This window comes from Aricia agestis, chromosome 22 (genome assembly GCF_905147365.1).
Source record: "Aricia agestis chromosome 22, ilAriAges1.1, whole genome shotgun sequence".
NCBI lineage: Eukaryota > Metazoa > Arthropoda > Insecta > Lepidoptera > Lycaenidae > Aricia > Aricia agestis.
Window position 1 is genome coordinate 3,092,390 of NC_056427.1, and position 19,234 is coordinate 3,111,623.

A 19,234-nucleotide genomic window follows, 5' to 3' on the forward strand; every position below is an offset into this window, starting at 1 on the left:
GTAGTTAAACTCGAGCCAGACAGGACTTGACCGCGTGCGACCTGGCGGCTGTCGTTAGTTCCGGAGAGGGTATGGTCGGGGAAAATTGGGCTAGCAGTAATGTACAGTAGGGGAAATGCAAGCAATAGCAACCGCAGATAATGTGTGTGTTGTGTGATGTGTCTGTCCGTCCGTGGCATCGTAGCATCGAAATGTGTGAACCGAAAGAGAGTTCAAACCTTTTTGTATGGAGCGTGGCATACCTAAAGTTATTTTCGTGTACACCTATGAAACATACGCCAAAAAAAAATGAGAAAATAATTACAAACAACAAATACTCTTCTACAAAATGTCGTACTACAAAATACTTTTTGAAATATTTTAGATTGTACATCTAAAATGTTTTTTATTTTACATTTTCAAACTGAAATAACTCAAAAAGTATATTATTTACTACATTGGCGTATGTTTCATAGGTGTTCACCAAAATACGACATTTTATATATACACTAGCTATTTGACCGAGCTTTGCTCGGTATTAGATAAAACACGAATAAAATGACATTTCCTAGAAATGATTCCTAGCTAGATCGATTTATCGCCCCCGAAACCCCCTATACATATACTAAATTTCATGAAAATCGTTGGAGCCGATTCCGAGATTCTAATTATATATATTTATACAAGAATTGCTCGTTTAAAGATATAACATGAAAGTTTAGGTATGCCAATAAGGTTCGTTGTTCAAATGTCTGTCTGTCTGTTACCTCTTCACACCCAAAACATCGAATCTATTTTTGCTAATCCCTGAGGTGTGGAGATACTTTGAGTGCCGGCAAAGGACAAAGGATACTTTTTATTCCAGAAAATGTACGGTTCTTGCGCAAACGAATTTTTGCGTAATGTAACACAGTTGCAGGCGTCGTGTCGTATAGTATTCCCTATTTAACATTTTTTTCCTTAATTTAGTTTGGGTTGCACCAGAGGCGTGGTTAAGGTTAAAGTTATGGTCAAAGTTATGGTTTTTTTTTTTTTTTTTTATGAAATAAGGGGGCAAACGAGCAAACGGGTCACCTGATGGAAAGCAACTTCCGTCGCCCATGGACACTCGCAGCATCAGAAAAGCTGCAGGTGCGTTGCCGGCCTTTTAAGGGGTAACAGGGGAGGGTAGGGAAGGGAATTACAGGGGAGGGTGAGGAAGGGAAAAGGGTAGGGGATTGGGCCTCCGGTAAACTCACTCACTCGGTGAAACACAGCGCAAGCGCTGTTTCACGCCGGTTTTCTGTGAGGACGTGGTATTTCTCCGGTCGAGCCGGCCCATTCGTGCCGAAGCATGGCTCTCCCACGTCAATACGTCAAATACGGTTATAGTTAAGGCTAATTTAACTTTAACCTTAACTTTGACCACAGAATTTGACAGAAGACTTTGCGGGTCCGACAAGGCTTTATAAGAACGTGGGCGGGGGCGCTGCTGGTGGTAAAGGAGAACTGTCAAAAATGGCGTTTTTGTATGATGACAGCGTAAGCAGAGGCGTTAGTTCCTTTTTTCGCCACGTGAGTTCTATGGTTATGGTTAAATATGGCGTCTTGATGGCGTCCATTTTTAACCAAAGATTTGACATTTTGCATTGTAGTTAAAGTTATAGTTAAAGTAAGTTGGTGCAACCCACCTTTACTGTTTTTTTTACTGAATAACAAACGCACTTGCAAAATATTAGATATCTTCACTAAATACACAAGAAAATAAGGTTCTGAAGGGCTATTACCATATAAAATACTGTAGGAATGCTAATATTGCCAATATGTGGGCCCTGCGCGGAATTCATATGAGAATAGACGTAGCTGGATAAAGTAGGTAACTAAGAATTTGAACTAATACTACCACAGTAAAATCTAACACAACTGTCAACTTGTCGTCATTTACGTCTTCTTATCTTTGGAATTACTTGTGATAGAAAAAAACATAATGTAGGAATATGCGTCTCATTATAATATGGAAGTGCATGATGCAATAAAAAAAATGCTATTTTGGACTTGACCTTTTATCCGTAGGGACCGTCGAAATATTGTAGTGTTCTAATGCACACAAACAGACGCTCGATAGCTCGGCAAGATTTGGCAACGAGTGACACAACCTCCCCGTCTGAATGCTAGAGGACGACTGCCGCCCGCGCCCGCGCAGAGCACCTTTGAACCAAATCGTTCGTAAATACTGTTTTTCGATATCTTTCAATAGAAAATATTGTTTGATTTTTATAAAAATGCTGATATCCAAGAATAATAGATTCCGAATATATCTATGAAAAAAAATATGCATATATCCCAGCCGTTTAGGAGAAGTCCCGATTTCAAATTGAAAATCGATGTCACGTATTATTTTTTATTGAGGCAAGGGCAAGACATACAGAAGCAAAAAATGTTGATAAATAAGATGTTGAACTGATCTTTCACACATATTTTTTTCAACTCTTTCCTGTCAGAAATGAATGAGTAGTTAGAAAAACAAAATGACCATTTCACGACTCTATTCGCCTTTAAAGGCCGGCAACGCACTTGCAGCTCTTATGATGCTGCGAGTGTCCATGGGCGACGGAAGTTGCTTTCCATCAGGTGACCCGTTTGCTCGTTTGCCCCCTTATTTCATTAAAAAAATATATATATAAGGTAAAAATTAGTGAAAAAAAATATTATTAGCTCTTAATATGTGAGTTACCTACTTTATCCACTAACGTCTTCAATTTCTTCCGGGTATAAGACAGACTTAATTTAAACTCTTATTAACTTTGAGACGCTCTTTTTTATCCGACAGCGAAGCTAAAAGGGAGGGTAATGATTTTGACAGTATATGTATGTGCGCTCGTAGCGGCTAAACTAAAGGATGACACGGATGACATCTTTATATATAAAACTCAAAGGTGACTGACTGATATGGTGATCTATCAACGCACAGCCCAAACCACTGGATGACTGGACCGATCGGGCTGAAATTTGGCATGCAGGTAGATGATATGACGTAGGCATCCGCTAAGAAAGGATTTTGATAAATTGTACTTCCAAGGGGTTAAAATAGGGGATGAAAGTTTGTATATAATAATACTTCTTAACGCGAGCGAAGCCGCGGGCAAAGGCTCGTATTATTATAAATTCGAAAATGTATGTCTCTACTCTCTTACCTGTTAACGCTTAAATGACAGTACGGTCAACGGTGTGGCTCGAGGTACGACGTTGCCAGACTTTGGCATGGTGTTTGTGTGCGTGCGACAATATATTTTTAATTGCTTATGTTGATAAAAAATAGCTTTACCGCGGCAGTCCCCGAGTGCCTCCAGTATTTTTATTGATTTTGATGATGATGATGATGTACCCAATTATCGAGTATCGAAGCTAATTACATGGAATAGATCGCACAATTTGATATTTTGTGTATCAAATACTGGCAGCCATCGATGCGACAAAATAGATTCAGCACAAAATTAATAATAATAATAATAATAATAATAAACATTTATTCAACAAAGTTCACAGTACACTACAATAGAACAAAGCACACAACAATAAAGACAGAGAAAGAAAAAAAAAAGACATGCATACTATAAGCCTAACCACATAATAGGTATACTTACACTTAATTCGAATTTTAACACAAACAAAATTTTACAAATAATTTACACAAGTACATAATATTTTTGTGGTGCGGCACGGATTGAGTGCTTCGGTATAAGGCAGTGCAGTGCGAAAAGTTGTTGAATAGGACTCCACTCAGGTAATGATCTTGGTACAGGATAACTGTACCACGATCCCTGGTATTATGTGGATCCTTGTGACTGCCAGGCGTTTGACAGACACACAACACACAGCATAATATATAACATAAACTAGATAAAAAATTTATAGTAATAAATAATTCATATTCTTAGAATGTAAAAATAATAATAATAATAATAATAACCTATTAAATATGTGCGGTAGTGGAAGTGTAATTACATATTAATATATAAATAATAATAATATATAATGTGAATTTATATATAATAATATATAAATTCACATTCACACTCATCATGTAACTCTCAAAATAATCGGCCAAGTGCGAGTCGGACTCGCGCACGAAGGGTTCCGTACCATCAATCGTCATAGAGCAAAAATAGGCCAAAAATTGTGATTTTTGTATGGGAGCCCCCCCATAAATTTTTATTTTAATTTTATTATTAATTATTGAATTAAGATCTTTGTGAAAACATCAAGTGCCTACCAGCTGCCATTATTGATATAGAGCAAAAAATCAAGTTTGTTGTATGGGAGCGTTCTTGAGATACAGCCTGGAGACAGACAGACGGACAGACCGACATCAAAGTCTTAGTAATAGGGTCCCGTTTTTACTCTTTGGGTACGGAACCCTAAAAAAGATGAACAATTATACAAATTTTGGTTATAATATTATGTACAGTGTCTAATTCATGCAAGACAAGCAATCAAACGCTCAAACTTTTTTGACATTTTTCACGGACCTACAAAAAATGTTTTGTGTTTGAATGGATTGTCTACATGCTGGTGTCTGATGACAATATATTCTATAAACAATAATTTATATTACGCTCGCGGAGCCCCAGCTCTGCAAAGGCCTTATGAGAGACGACTGACAAGGCCTTTGCAGAGCCGTAGGGCTCCGCACTTTGCAAACACACTTTGAGAATGTCTGTTCACAATCATAAATGAAGGACAATAAAGTTTATGATGTATATGTCCTAGTATGCTTAGATCTTTTCAATCAAGCAACGGATTTTGCTAAAATTTAGCGCTGATATAAAGCAGATGATGGAAAAGAATATAGGCTACTTTTTATTGCAATAAAATGAATGGTTCTCGAGGTATTTTATTATAACTCGCGGCTCGCAGGGAACAGCTTGCATAAGCTACACTGTCATGAACGAAACAGCTGACATTACCGGTTATATAGCTTAAAACTAAGCTAAACCAGCTTAAGCACTTACCAAGTTACAGAATTAGTGCTATCGAACATAGAATTGAGGCCATCGAAATATAATACTGTATAGAAGGGTTTCTCCTTACATTACAAACATGGATAGTTAAATATATCCATACTAATATTTTAAATGCGAAAGTGTGTCTGCGCTGTGCTGGTGTGATTTTCGCAGAAATTTGGTACTTATAGAAAAAATTTTGAGCTTCGGGAAAGGAATAGGTACTTTGATCTCGGAATAATTTACGGTTACTGAGAGACAAACGAATTTTGACGCATCGGAGTTGCACTCGTCATCTAGAAAATCATGTTTTAGGATTTTGCTTATACTTAATATAAATAGGAAGAGCCCAAAATTTTGCAGCAGCGAGCAAGCTGATAATTCAAATTCAAATTCTTTATTAAGCATACAATAATATACAATAGTATAAAAGCTAGGTAGCGTACATCACGTCGTCTAATCCCATGCTAAGTAAAAACTTGTGTTATGGCAATCAGACAACAGATGCACGCCGAACAATTTTATCCCAATATATATTATTTACACATTCACACACACAATCACACTACACTTTATCACGTAAAGTCTCTTTCGGCGACGTGATGCGCGCTTCGTTCGGGAGCCTCCCCCGGAACCTCCGGTAAACTACACCGGCGGGCCAGAACTCCTCCAACTCGAAGATGGATAAAACTTGAGTCGGCACTCTCACCACAAAGGAACTGAAATTCACTTTGTGGCGAGAGTGCAGACGCTCCACCCTCAAGGTGTAGGTGGTCTTCTCGCGGATGTAGTTTACGACGTCTTCGACCGTCATGGACTAGTGCAGGCGCGACACGTAGAGCGGCGTCGCGGGCACCTCGCTCAGCAGGCGCAGCTCGGGCACATAAGGTGCGGTGCCGCGGTGGTTGCGGACGGTGGGCTTCCTCTTCTTCCTCCTCTCCACTAGAACGAAGCCCCCCTCGTCGCACCTCCTGCTCTCGTCCCTGTCGAGTCGAAGATTTTCAGCCTTGCGGAATAATAATGAATAAATAATGATGAACTATTGATTAAAAGCCTCTTAATCATATTAGTGTGAGTTTTCAAACATAAAAAAACCAGCTCCAAATCGGTCTCCCCGTTTGGATGTTACGATGCCTCGGACAGACAGTCATAATATAAATCAATATTATATAACACCGCTTTTTTCGTCGGACTGAAAGTACGAAAGTGCCAAATGCATAGCAAAATGTGCATTTCGTGGGACTATTTTTTTATTCAGTTACTGTTCTATAGTATTCATTATCATACAACCGAACATAGAAGATAATACCTTTCATCCTAGCAATTTAGGATTTGGTCTAGTTTAATAGACTTCTGCAGTATTGTCCTAAAATGTTCTAGTTTTGTCATTTCGTGCTTGACCTAGAGTTTAATCATCGAAAGCCAAGTTTCTGGGGTGAATTTGTCGAAAGTTTATGTATCCATTTGTGCTCATTGCTTGAAAACTATTGTTTCTAAACATAATAGTTACAGCAGGTGAACTCCGTTCAACTTAACTTACCTATTAGGACCAGGCGCGTTGTCGTTGTTAGGAAAAGGTTTCAAAAAACTTCACAGAACATGTTTTACTTGATAACATACATAGTTTGAAACTTCATTTCACTTCCCAAAATAAACACTTTTCAAACACCAAATTTTATCCAAATCTGTAACAGACAGACTTTAATAAAGTCCAAAAGTGGATACATGGCAGAAAACTTCATAATTAATAGACTAGATGACGACTGCGACTCCGTTGCGCCAAAATTAGTATATCGCGCGGGAACCCTACATTATACCTGCATAAAAAGTCTCCTAGGACTCAAGTATCTCCATACTAAATTTCTGCGAAATAAGTTCAGCGGTTTGGGCGTGAAGAGGTAATGTCAGACATACTAATATTGAGCATTTTTCATAAACAAATACCTACACTATATCAATATTGTAATGTATGTTACAATTATTACTGTAATAAAGCTATTTTATTTCTTTTCGATAACTTGATTTATGGGGGTAGGGCTCGCGGAAGACCAGCAGCGGTGGCTGTCGCTGTCAAAACCTGACAGCGACACCGCTTTTCTTATTTTTTGGCATTGCACTGCTATTAAATATTATAGTTTTATGTTGCTAAAATATACAATTTTTTGTTAATTTTATTTTAGGATAGCTAGTGTTTTGTTTCTTTTCTCTCTAAATATTTTTTTCTTTTATGGTTGTGTATTGTTAAAAAATTGTAATAAAAATTTTATTTACGTATTTATTTATTTACATACACATTTTCGCATATATAATATTATTATTATACATCCATATGTAGAGTTGTAATCATGTACGGTAGTAAATTAACGATTTCTTTTTTTTCAATGTTTTGAGCTAGCTTTATCTATATTGATATATCGATGACGTACAGATAAACAAACAGAGTGATGAGCGCATTGATCGTATCCACTGACGGCCGTAATGGATGGCATTGTGCTGGGAAGACGCAGGGGGCCGTCCATGAGCTACGCAAGACTTGGAGGATTCCAGCCTTCCTCCGCTCTGTGAGAGACGCAGGGGCCATCCAGGATTCCCCTTCAGTGAAAGAAGGAGAAAAGCGTAAGTTACGCAAGTAACTTATGAACGTTTTTTTAAGACTGATTTCAACCGCCTCTCCCCTCGGTGAGATACACAAGGGCTGTCCATACATTACGTAAAACTTGGCCAATTTTTATCCCATTTTACCTCGGTGGGAGACGTAGGGGGGCCGTCCATGAGTTACGTCAGACTTGGAGAACTTATATCCTGTTGGTTAGCGAAGGATTCGGAATAGGGTAAATGGTGAGACGTGGGGGACGTCCACAAATGACTTAGGACGTTGAAGTATTTTTGACCTCTCCCCTCTAGGGGAGATTGTGAGGAGGATTAGCGGCTTGATGCCTTCCGTAATTTGTGAACAAACCCCAATGACAGGCAGCGAAATACCATACCTTTCATATAATATTAGCTGTCCCGGCAAATGTTGTTTTGCCATAAAATGATTTTCCCTGTTTTCCTGCTTTTCTCTTGAAGTTTTTTTGGATTTTTTTCTATAGACCTCACGGAGCCCGAGACCTTTCCAACGTATGTCAAACCGTGGAAATCGGTTCGTGCGTTCTGGAGTTATAGCGTCAGGAAAACATTATTTATACATATAGTATGGTGAATTCACCATACTATATGTATAAATAAAGCCAGAAATTATTAAGAGGCTCCAACATTAAGTAGTGATTAAGAATTCGGCGGCAAAGGAAGTACTTATCTACTTAATGCATAGATTAATAAAGTTTATCTTTTTAATGTCCAATCTATTAAAGATAAGAAGATATCGGTAGGCAGTTGTTTATCAAATAAACGATTCCAATCAGAAATAGTACAGCACCTAATTAAGTAACTGTTACCTACAACTTTGTTGCGTCGAAATGTGCTGATTAAGGTCACCCCCTGAGCAAACAACCTTGACCATACATTTGCCGCGTTGCCGAGGTCGCACCAAAATCCTATATTTTTACTTATTTTAGTTCAAAATTGACCTAAAAAAATTCAAACGGCAAATATGTAGTTAATGAAATTGTCGATCGATCGGCGTGTGTTTCAAATAATAATAGCTCCCACACCGGTTTCGGTGACGGTGGCCGGTTTCATTGAAACCAGGCCAGCTACGCAGGAGTAATTTTATAGTGCCCAAGTATGTGCGCAGTACACAAGAGCACTCTCTATTCCTTTACTCTCATAACCCAGTGGGACACGGACGACCGACACGACTGGTGAGAGATCAGGCGCAGGACCGACTTTTTACATGCCCATCCGACGCATGGATCATCTTACTTGTCAGACAATCAGGTGATCAGCCTGCATTGTCCTAACCAAACTTGGAAATAACATGTTTCCAACGCGGGAATCGAACCCACGACCTCCGAATCAAGAGCCGCGCTCTATACCACTAGACCACGGAGGCGTGTTTCAAATAAACGTAATTTGTAAATACAAGGGAGATACTGAATGTATGCTTCAATTTAAATAAATTGGTATTACTTTGGAAGCTGATATCATGAGTCTAATAAACAAAAATAGGAAATTAATAACGGAGAAAGGAATGTTGATATACTGAAGATTATTGCTGTATTTTTATTATAACTTTGTAGCTTTCAAATTATGAGTTAACTAAAAACGGTAAATTACGGCATCTCTGTAGGGGGAGCGTCTTCATAGATTTTGTTGATATATTTTGGTATAAAATTTGAGTCCTGATTACGGACATAGGATAGACCTATTCCAGAAAAATTTACGGTTCCCACGCGACAAACGAATCTAGTCGCAACATCTAGTCTCTAAATAATATTTCTTGTTTTTCCGAAGCTAAGAAACTAATGACGACTAAACTGCTAAATATTTATTTCCCCGACCGTACAATAAGCTGTATTATAAGCTAGTGGCAGCAACATAAACATTTGTAAGCTAACAGCAAATTACCAACATAAAAGTGCTAACAAGCAAAAACTACAAGACTATCACCATAGACGTAAACGCGCGTAGATGGGGCTTTACAAAAATTTTAATTACACAATTTATATACATATATATATCCATGCTAATAATATAAATTTGACAGTATGTCTGTCTGTTTGTCTTTTTGTCTATCTCTCTGTCTGTTAAGTGTTACCTCTTCCGATTTAGATAAATTCGGTATGAAAATGCTTGAGACTGTTAGTGTGTAAGTATTGTTAAGTGCTAGGGTTCGAAGGATTTGAAGAGAAAGACCTGCTGACTCTCTTGAAGACTTTATTCACGAGCACTAAGTCTACACAAAGCAGTAGGTCTAATACACTAAGCACTATCACTGTCTTAGGACGTAGCCAAGTCGTAGGTTCACTATTGATCACTTGTTTTCACTCCGAAGTCGCCTTGATGATAGCTCGTATCAAACTCAATTACCGGCCTGTCTGCCTGCGACTATTAATATTTTTTATTTTATTTATTTATTTATTCAATTCAGGCATCTTATAAGGTATGTATAATATGGGCCATATTATACATACCTTATAGACTAACATACATACAATTATACTAAAAACTAACACTAACACTAAAACACTAAACACGTATTGTCTGCGATGTGGGGCGCGACGTGTTCGGAAGTCGTCCTCGGAACCTCCTGTAGACGACTCCAATCGGCCAAAACTACTCCTTCTCGAAGGTCGGTAGATGGTTTATATGGGCCGGATCGAATCTCAGAATGCTCGTACATTCCTCTCCTGAATGATTCGCGAAAACAAGTGTTGGACTTTTCTAGAAAGCACGCGCAGGTAAACATACACCTAACGCCATCTAGTATTGAGTAGGGCATTTATGTTGTCTTTTTTAATATTATTTAGTGTAGATACAAGATTTCCCACTCAGACCTTCCAGCCTATATGACTATGTCAACCACCAAAATACCCTTGTACGATATGCTATGCGAAATATTATATCACATCTCCAGGTTTTTTAGTCTATGGCAATTCTTTACAACTTGTATGAAGTCGTGTAATATAAATTGTACGTTGTATATCATTAAATCTTCCAACGTATTTATTTACTTCTAAATATATTTTCATTAGTGAAAGACGGAAATAGTAAATATGTTTGCTATAGACGTAAGAACGGGTAGACTTAACACAATTGTTAAGTACTAGGCGTTCCGCGCGGAATTTAACGGTAACCGTACATTTTACAGCGAAAATTAATGAGCTTGTTTCTACCCTTGGTCTACTCTATTACCAAATAACATGAAAATCGCTCCAATAGTTCGTGAGCTTAGCGTATTTAAATATTTTTGCCCGTTTTTTCCAAATTACCTTCTGATTCTTCGCTCCTATTGGTCGCAGCGTGATGTTATGTAGCTTAAAGCCTTCCTCAATAAATGGACTATCCAACAAAAATATTTTTTCAATTTGCATCAGTTATTCCTGAGATTAGCGCGTTTAAACAAACATACTTCATCTTTTAAAATAATTAATATAGATCCTCTGTGGCTCAGTAGTTGAGAGGATAAGTAAAGGAAGAGTGACTTTGTGCACACTTGGGCAATATAAAATCTCATGATTAGCTGGCCTTGTTTTAATGAGACCAGCCACCCAAATCTGTGTAAGAATTGAACAAATATTTATACCATTTGCCTAATCGTCAGTCGTGTCGGTACTTCGTCCCACTGGCTCACAACAGCAAGTTTTTAATTGTACACACACTATAGCACTATAACTTTTTCATTTAAACCGGCCACCATCACCGAATACCATCATACCATCCTCATCACCTTGATGAGTGGCAGTCTTCCACCGTGCGTTTTTCGCGTAATTTCTGCCGCGCACTGTAAAACTCTGGAACGAACTGTCACCTGCCCCCTTGACAAAGTATCTTTCGGTAAAAACGATGACGAAATTCGTTATCAAAATGTATGCGGTTCGACATAAGTCATCGGTAAATCATAAATGACATTTCGCTTGCGAAGACTAATGTCAAATCCCATACATTTTGATAACGAATTTCGTCATCGTTTTTAACGAAAGGGACTTTGGCTACGGCCTCAGCAGTGTTTCCGGACCTATACGGCCTGCAAACCTTCAAGAAGAGAGCGTATTCCCTGCCGGCAACGCACCTGCAGCTCTTCAGATGTTGCGAGTGTCCATGGGCGACGACAGTAGTTGTTTTTGATGCTCGTTTGCCCCCTTTTTTACAAAAAAAAACGGGTTTGCACGAGCTCGTTTATATGTCACCTAAATCAAGTCAGCGAGCAATATTTTCTTATTTTCTCTCTGTCGAGTATATTAAGAGTTATTTACTCACGTTTTGCTAACGTGACAACGTTTTTACAGGAACAGGCATATCCATACTAATATCCATGCCGACTGACAGACAGACAGACACACTTTCACATATTATAATATCTATAATCTATGGACGCTTCACACCACGTCAGTCTGGCCCCGTGCTAAGTACCTGAAGGACTTGTGTTACGGACCGAAATATATTTAATACTTTTATAATTTACATAATATATTTTAGATTTTTATTATATCATGTATTTAATACACATCCAGACCAAAGACTTCCATTTAAACTGAGTTTATTTTATTTTTATTTTATTTTATTTTATTTTATTTGGGTGGCTTACAGCTAACAATATTATATTAAGCTTAAAAGATAGTTAACAAAAAAGCCAATTACAAGCCTCCACAGATAACAGTTACTTTAGAGTAGGTAATTGGTGTAAGATAAAACATACAATTAATAATATAAATAACAACAAACAACAATTTTAACAAATTAGTGACAGTAAGACTATTTATAATAAATAATAATTATTTGCTTAATATGCGTATTGCTTAATTTTTCCATTGACCACAATTGTAGGTATGTCCTTATCCATATAATGCATTCAAAGTACAAACTATGATAATTGATAACACAGGAGATGAAAAAAAAAAATAATAATGTTATCTAATAACATATTTATCATATTATTATGTCTGGGTGTCTGCCTAGAATCGCGGTATTTATAGAAGCTAGGCTACTTGTGAAAAGATCGATAGTGGGTTCAGACTTAGCGAGCTCATTAAACAGTCTCATTGACCTCAAAAAGAATGAATTTTGCCTGTAAGAGGTACGCGCGTGAGGTATGTGCAGAATATTCCTTATGCGACAGTGGCGTGGTGGTATATTTAGGTTTAGTTTGGTTAGGAGATCGGGACAATTTAATTTTGCTTGGGCTAATTTTAACAAGAAGCGGATGTCGGCGATGTCCCTTCTGGTTGAAAGTGGAGGAAGATGAAAGCGACTACAGCGCTCCGCATAACCAAGGTTTGGGATTCCAAATTTATAACTAAGGTGCCTTGTGAACTTTTTTTGAATTTTTTCGATTCTACTTGAGTGAATTGCAAAATTAGGGTTCCAAACCTGGCCAGCGTACTCTAGGTGACTGCGGACATAGGCGCAATAGAGGATTTTTAGTGTCTTCATTTTGGTGAAGTCACTGGAGTTGCGGATGATGAATCCCATAGCCTTAACAGATTTGCCGACAATATGGTCGATATGTGGTTCAAACGTGAGCTTGCTGTCCAATAGTATTCCAAGGTCCCTAACGACTGAAGTGCGAGCTAAATACAGGTTACAGATAGAATAGTTGTGAAATAGAGGCTGATTTTTACGGGTGAAGGATATTATATTACATTTAGGTATATTGAGTTCGAGGTTATTAAGTAGGCAGTAATTCGCAAGGCTGGAAATGTCTTCTTGGAGTAAGTGTGCATCTGATATGGTTTTGATCGGACGATAAATCTTCAGGTCGTCGGCAAACATTAGGTATTTTGTGTGCTTGAAGCATTTGCCAATATCATGTAAAAATAAAATGAACAGAAGGGGCCCTAAAAGAGAGCCTTGGGGAACTCCGGAGGGGATAGGTAACCAGGCTGACATAAATCCATTCAGAACCACTGACTGAACCCTGTTCTCCACATACGAAGAAAACCATCTCAATAGATCCCCCCTTATGCCTAACTCAAATAGTTTTTGGAGCAGTATGCGGTGATCAATCCTGTCAAAGGCCTTGCTGAAATCTGTGTAGACAACATCAACCTGGTTACCATTATCCATATGTTCGGTTAGAAAGTCAACTAAAGTAAGAAGGTTAGATGTAGTGGATCTGCCTTTAAGAAATCCGTGCTGTTGCGGGTCAAACCAAGGTTGGAGAAAGTCATACAGCTGATTATAAACAATGCGCTCAAACACTTTAGCCAATAAACAAAGTTTGGAAATAGGTCTGTAGTTTTCAACTTTATTTTTTGCACCTTTTTTATGAATGGGAGTTATATATGCAGACTTCCAAACAGACGGCAATTGACCCTCAGATATTGATCTTTTAAAGAGTAGGGAGACAGGTAAGGCAAGCTCCTCAGCGCATCTTACAATGACTATTGCCGGCAAGCCGTCAGGACCTGAAGATTTACTGAGATCAAGTGATTTGAGGTGTCTGCCAACCGCACCCACATCTATTTAATTAGAAGTCTTTGATCCAGACCCGGGAACATTGAAAACATTTTGTTACGTCGCGTCGGCGGGATTCGAACTCGCGACCCCCGGCTTAAGGCCCAGTAGTCCCTAAAATAAGCAGGTCAATGTCTGTCAGTACGAATATCGACGTTATGGACATTGAAATAACATTCATATCCGCGCGCATTGTACAGTGGCTGTTACGCGCTCGCCGCGTGCCTTGATAATAGAAAATAGGAGTAAAAATCTTTTGTTTTTAGTATTACACAAATCAAATATATCAAATCGTTTACGTTAGGTTACGACACATACACTACATTTTTGTTTTTTCTAGAAAGTGTGTAATTTAGCCATAAAATGATTTAATTATGAAAAACAGCGTTATAACAGTCATCTTTGAGATTTTTTTCTATCGAGCAGAATTTTTCAAATTGTGTACTGATATACAAAGTGCGTATAGGAAATTTTCTCAATTTTAAAACGGTACTTATTTTGTACTTAAATAATGACATTTCATTTACTAAAAATGTGTTTTAAAAAACCCATTTTACGTAGTTGCAACAACCACAGCGCCTTAAGTTGCCACACACTCAACCAATTGAGCCACAGAGGTCGTCAAATTTAATATATAAGTATGGATACTAATATTATAACTGCGAAAGTCTGTCTGTCTGTTACCTCTTCACGCCCAAACCGCTGAACTTATATTACTGAAATTGGGTACAGAGATATTTTAAGTCCCTGGAAAAGACGTAGGGTAATTTTTCCCTCGGAAAAGTGTACGGTTCCGCGTAATTAACGAATTTTGGCGCAACGGAATTGCGGGCTTCATAACAAATTATCCGCAAACAAACATAAAAAATATATTATTTACGGTCGAATTAAAAAACCTCCCTTTCGAAGTCGGTTAAAAGTGCGGTTTTTTTATAAGCGAATTTCTGCGGGAAAACCTACGGGAAAACTCTAGTGAAACATGTCCTCTCGGTTTTCCGTCTGAAGTTAAGATAATAAAACCTAATAGTTTTTGTTCGAGTCAGCATCGGACAAAAGTAACCTAAGTCCCCTTTATTACATTTCTTTGACAAGTTCGAATCGTGTAAAATAAATCTGTTGATATCAGGCGCGGTCCGAAGGGGGGAGGGGGGGGGGGTCACAGGGGACATGACCCCCCCCCAAAATCTATTGAGATTTTGAAAAATTGAAAAATGTCAAAATCTTGCCAAATAATAAAAGGAAATTTTTGCCAATAAATTTTTAGTATAGTGAGTGACCCCCTCCAAAATTTCAGGCTGCTACCACGCCTGGTTGATATATCCTTAATAATATTGTAAATCCGAAAGTGTGTCCGTCTATAATTCGTCTGTTACCGATTTAGATGAGGTATGAAAATGCTTTGAAAGACGGGAATGGACACAGTATAGTTAAGACTGCCGAAAAAATGTACGGTTCCAACGCTATAAATCAAGTTGCAAGCGTCATTTAATAACAATATCTTTTTCTGTAATTTCTTAGTAATCAATATCTTTTTCTGTAATTTACTTTGTAAATAGTATTATATGTTTATATAGCTGGATAATTTTTTTCAGAAGATTTTATGACGGGCGAGGTGATCAAAAATCTCCTGTTTTTTTTTCCAAAAACGTGAATTATTGGCGCCTATTACGCGCGTATTTTAGCCCATACTTGGCCTTTTATATTAGAAATTCTGTAGCGAAAATATCTTGTAAATAAATAGGAAATTACATTTCATTATACCCTCTTAGACTCGCCTGTAATAAACAACTATGTTTATAGAACTGCGCAAACCGACCACTAAAAGTCGCGGCTACTGGCTAGTGGCTACACATAGAGCCATAATTGTAGTAGCCAGATTTATTTCGAAGGCTGAGAGGCAAGAAATAAGTCGGTTGAAAATACTAGATCACGCCGGCAACTCCGTTGCGTCAATATTCGTGAATCCCGCATACATTTTTCCGGGATAAAAGGTATCTTTAGATGTCCTCTTCCGCCTCCGGGATTCAAAGTATCTCCTTATTTAATCCGTCGTTCGGGGATTCTTGGAAATTCTATTGTATTCTATTGTTATCGCGGACAGACGAATGGAAACACTTTCGCATCTATACTTCCATACTAGGTGTTATAAATTCAAAGTATATCTGTCTGTCTGTCTGTCTGTCCTCTTCTCGCCCAACCAGCTGGACTAAATTTGCTGGGTATGGAGATACTTTGTGTCCCGGAGAAATGTACGGTTCCCGTGCGATAAGCGGAGTTGCGGGCGTCATCTAGTTTATAATATTATGTAGTATAAATATAAGTTATAAGTGCACGGGCGTACCCAGGTTCTGGGCCAGGGGGGGGGCAAATTACCCAGGTTCTGGGCCAGGGGGGGGCAAATCAGATTTTTCATAAGCTAGGTGTTTATAAAGAATAAAAAATTAATAATTTTTAGTTGAAAAATATTGTATTGCAAACAAATGGCAAAAATTGGTTTTCTCAATTTTTCATTTTTATAGATAAAAATACTAGATAATATACTTAGTAGGGACGTCAACATGATCCAGGGGGGGGGGCAGCTGCCACCCCCTGCCCCCCCCCCCCCCCCTCGGTACGCCCATGTAAGTGTTATAACAATACACATAAGCAAACAATAAATACACCTAACTGGCCTGTTCTGTAAATGTTATCTATGCTATAACTGAAGTTTATTTGTTTATTTTTCTAACAGTAGAGATAAAGATAGGTTTTATCGAAAATCGAGATCTTAACTACGGAAAGCGTGGCCTAGTGGGTAGACCCTTGGTTTGCACTCGAGAGGGTGCAGGTTCGATTCCGGGTGGAGGCGTGTGCCATGAGATACAGATCTCAAGGAAATAATACGGATGCTTGTACGGATAAGGATAACATCGTGAGGAAACCCGCACATGGTTGGTCCCGGACGTATTGACCAGTTTTCCGTGAAAAAAAAGTATCCTATGTCCTTCCCCGGGATTCAAGGTATCTCCGTACCAAACATCGAAATCGGTTTAGCGGGTTAAGGTGACGCCTCGTTAAAGTAAACAATCGTGTTGGATGTTTTAGATTGCTATGGAACAGCAAAAAATGGAAAGGGCGTAAGCGACAAAATGGTTTTGTCGCTTACGCCAGCTATGGGCCAATTAAAGTGTATGTAATATATAGTGTATTTATACGTGGGAGAGCCATGCTTCGGCACGAATGGGCCGGCTCGACCGGAGAAATACCACGTTCTCACAGAAAACCGGCGTGAAACAGCGCTTGCGCTGTGTTTCGCCGAGTGAGTGAGTTTACCGGAGGCCCAATCCCCTTCCCTATCATCCCCAATTCCCTTCCCTTCCCATCCCTACCCTCCCCTATCACCCTATTCCCTCTTAAAAGGCCGGCAACGCACCTGAGCTCTTCTGATGCTGCGAGTGTCCATGGGCGACGGATGTTGCTTTCCATCAGGTGACCCGTTTGCTCGTTTGCCCCCTTATTTTATAAAAAAAAAATAAAAAAAAAATGCTTGAACCAATCTATGTACAAATTTTGGAAGCTTAAATCACTCTCCTCTGTTGGCAAAATAGGAATCCCTTTTTTTACAGATTGATTATTCTGTGTTATAAAAGTTGACCAATCGTGTTATGCTATGGGTAATTCAAAGACAAAGACATGATAAATACTGACATTGAACTATAATTTCTTAGCTTTAGTCATTGCTGAGAAAAATCGATATAGCTACAGCCAAATTATCAAGGCGTCGCGTCGCCTTAATCGTGAAGAGGTAACAGACAGACACACTTTGTTAAGTATGTATGGATATGAAAATAGTATAAATAAAAGTTAGGGGTATACCGTATAAGCTTGTTATACTGCCACGCAAACGGCAAAACCACTGAATGGATTGTGAATAACCTGATGACGATCGACGAAAACACAAAAGTATAATTTAATTTGCAATCTAATGAAACTTCACAAGGGTCCGATTGGACCCTTTCTAAAGGTCTTTCCGGAATAAATACCCGGAAAAATTGCGTTTCCGGACATCCGGTGACGTCAGCCCGTAAACTGATTGGGAGAAAATAGATTTTGTATCCTTTTTCTTTGGGTATATATATAACGGGTCACCTGATGGAAAGCAACTTCCGTCGCCCATGGACACTCGCAGCATCAGAAGAGCTGCAGGTGCGTTGCCGGCCTTTAAGAGGGAATAGGATAATAGGGGAGGGTACGGAAGGGAATAGGGGAGGGTAGGGAAAGGAAAAGGGTAGGGGATTGGGCCTCCGGTAAACTCACTTACTCGGCGAAACAGAGCAAGCGCCGGTTTCACGCCGGTTTTCTGTGAGAACGTGGTATTTCTCCGGTCGAGCCAGCCCTCGTTTTCGTGCCGAAGCATGGCTCTCCCACGTATATATTTAATATACTTTCAAATAATTATTAATTTTTGTCGTTAAAAAATGTATGCTAATATTGTAAATGACTTACTTACTTGAAATGCTAACTCGACTATACCCTTTTTGTGCTATGATAGTTGATTGTTAAATTAAAAGTCCTTGATATAAAAAAATATAATATATTGACTACTAGATGTCCCGCGCGGCTTCGCCCGCGTAATTTAGGAATTTTACGGAAACCGTACATTTTCCCATAAAAATATCTCTTATGTTTCTACTCCCTTCACTTGGTGTACTCTGTATCTGTGCCAAATATTGCCATAAAAATTGCTCCAGTAGTTCGTAATTTCTAATATTTCCCCCGTTTTTCTCACATTTTCCTGAGTTTCTTCGGTCGTATTCGTCTTAGCGTGATAATAATAATATATAGTCTATAAATTAGCTATCTAACACTGAAATAAGTTTTTAAATCAGACCAGTAGTTCCTGAGATTAGCGCGCAAACATACTCTTCAGGTTTATAATATTAAGTATAGATTTTTTTCAATTATCGCTTGACAAACTCGAGTCTCGATCTAAAAGACTATGAAAAGTACCAATAACAGGGTCATTATAGGCTCATAAGTCATAACCATGGGACGATGTATGGTATAATATGGTAGTGATGATTATGATAATGATGATGATGATGATGATAATGAATTTAATTTGCATGGTAGCATATGCTTTCTGTTCTTAAAATAACGCCGAAAACGGCAGAGTAATCGTTGAACATAAGAAAACGAACATAACACCTCCCCCATTTTGAAAGTCGGTTAAAATT

The 19,234-nt window shown here is 38.5% G+C and overlaps 1 long non-coding RNA gene across 1 annotated transcript; it reads left to right on the plus strand.

The window, feature by feature from the left end:
- The first annotated feature begins 6,659 nt into the window (after window positions 1–6,659).
- Window positions 6,660–16,867, plus strand: LOC121738056. The gene is made up of 3 exons (XR_006037224.1): window positions 6,660–6,670; window positions 12,522–12,528; window positions 16,800–16,867. It is a non-coding gene; the product is annotated as an uncharacterized LOC121738056 (long non-coding RNA).
- The last annotated feature ends 2,367 nt before the right edge of the window (window positions 16,868–19,234 follow it).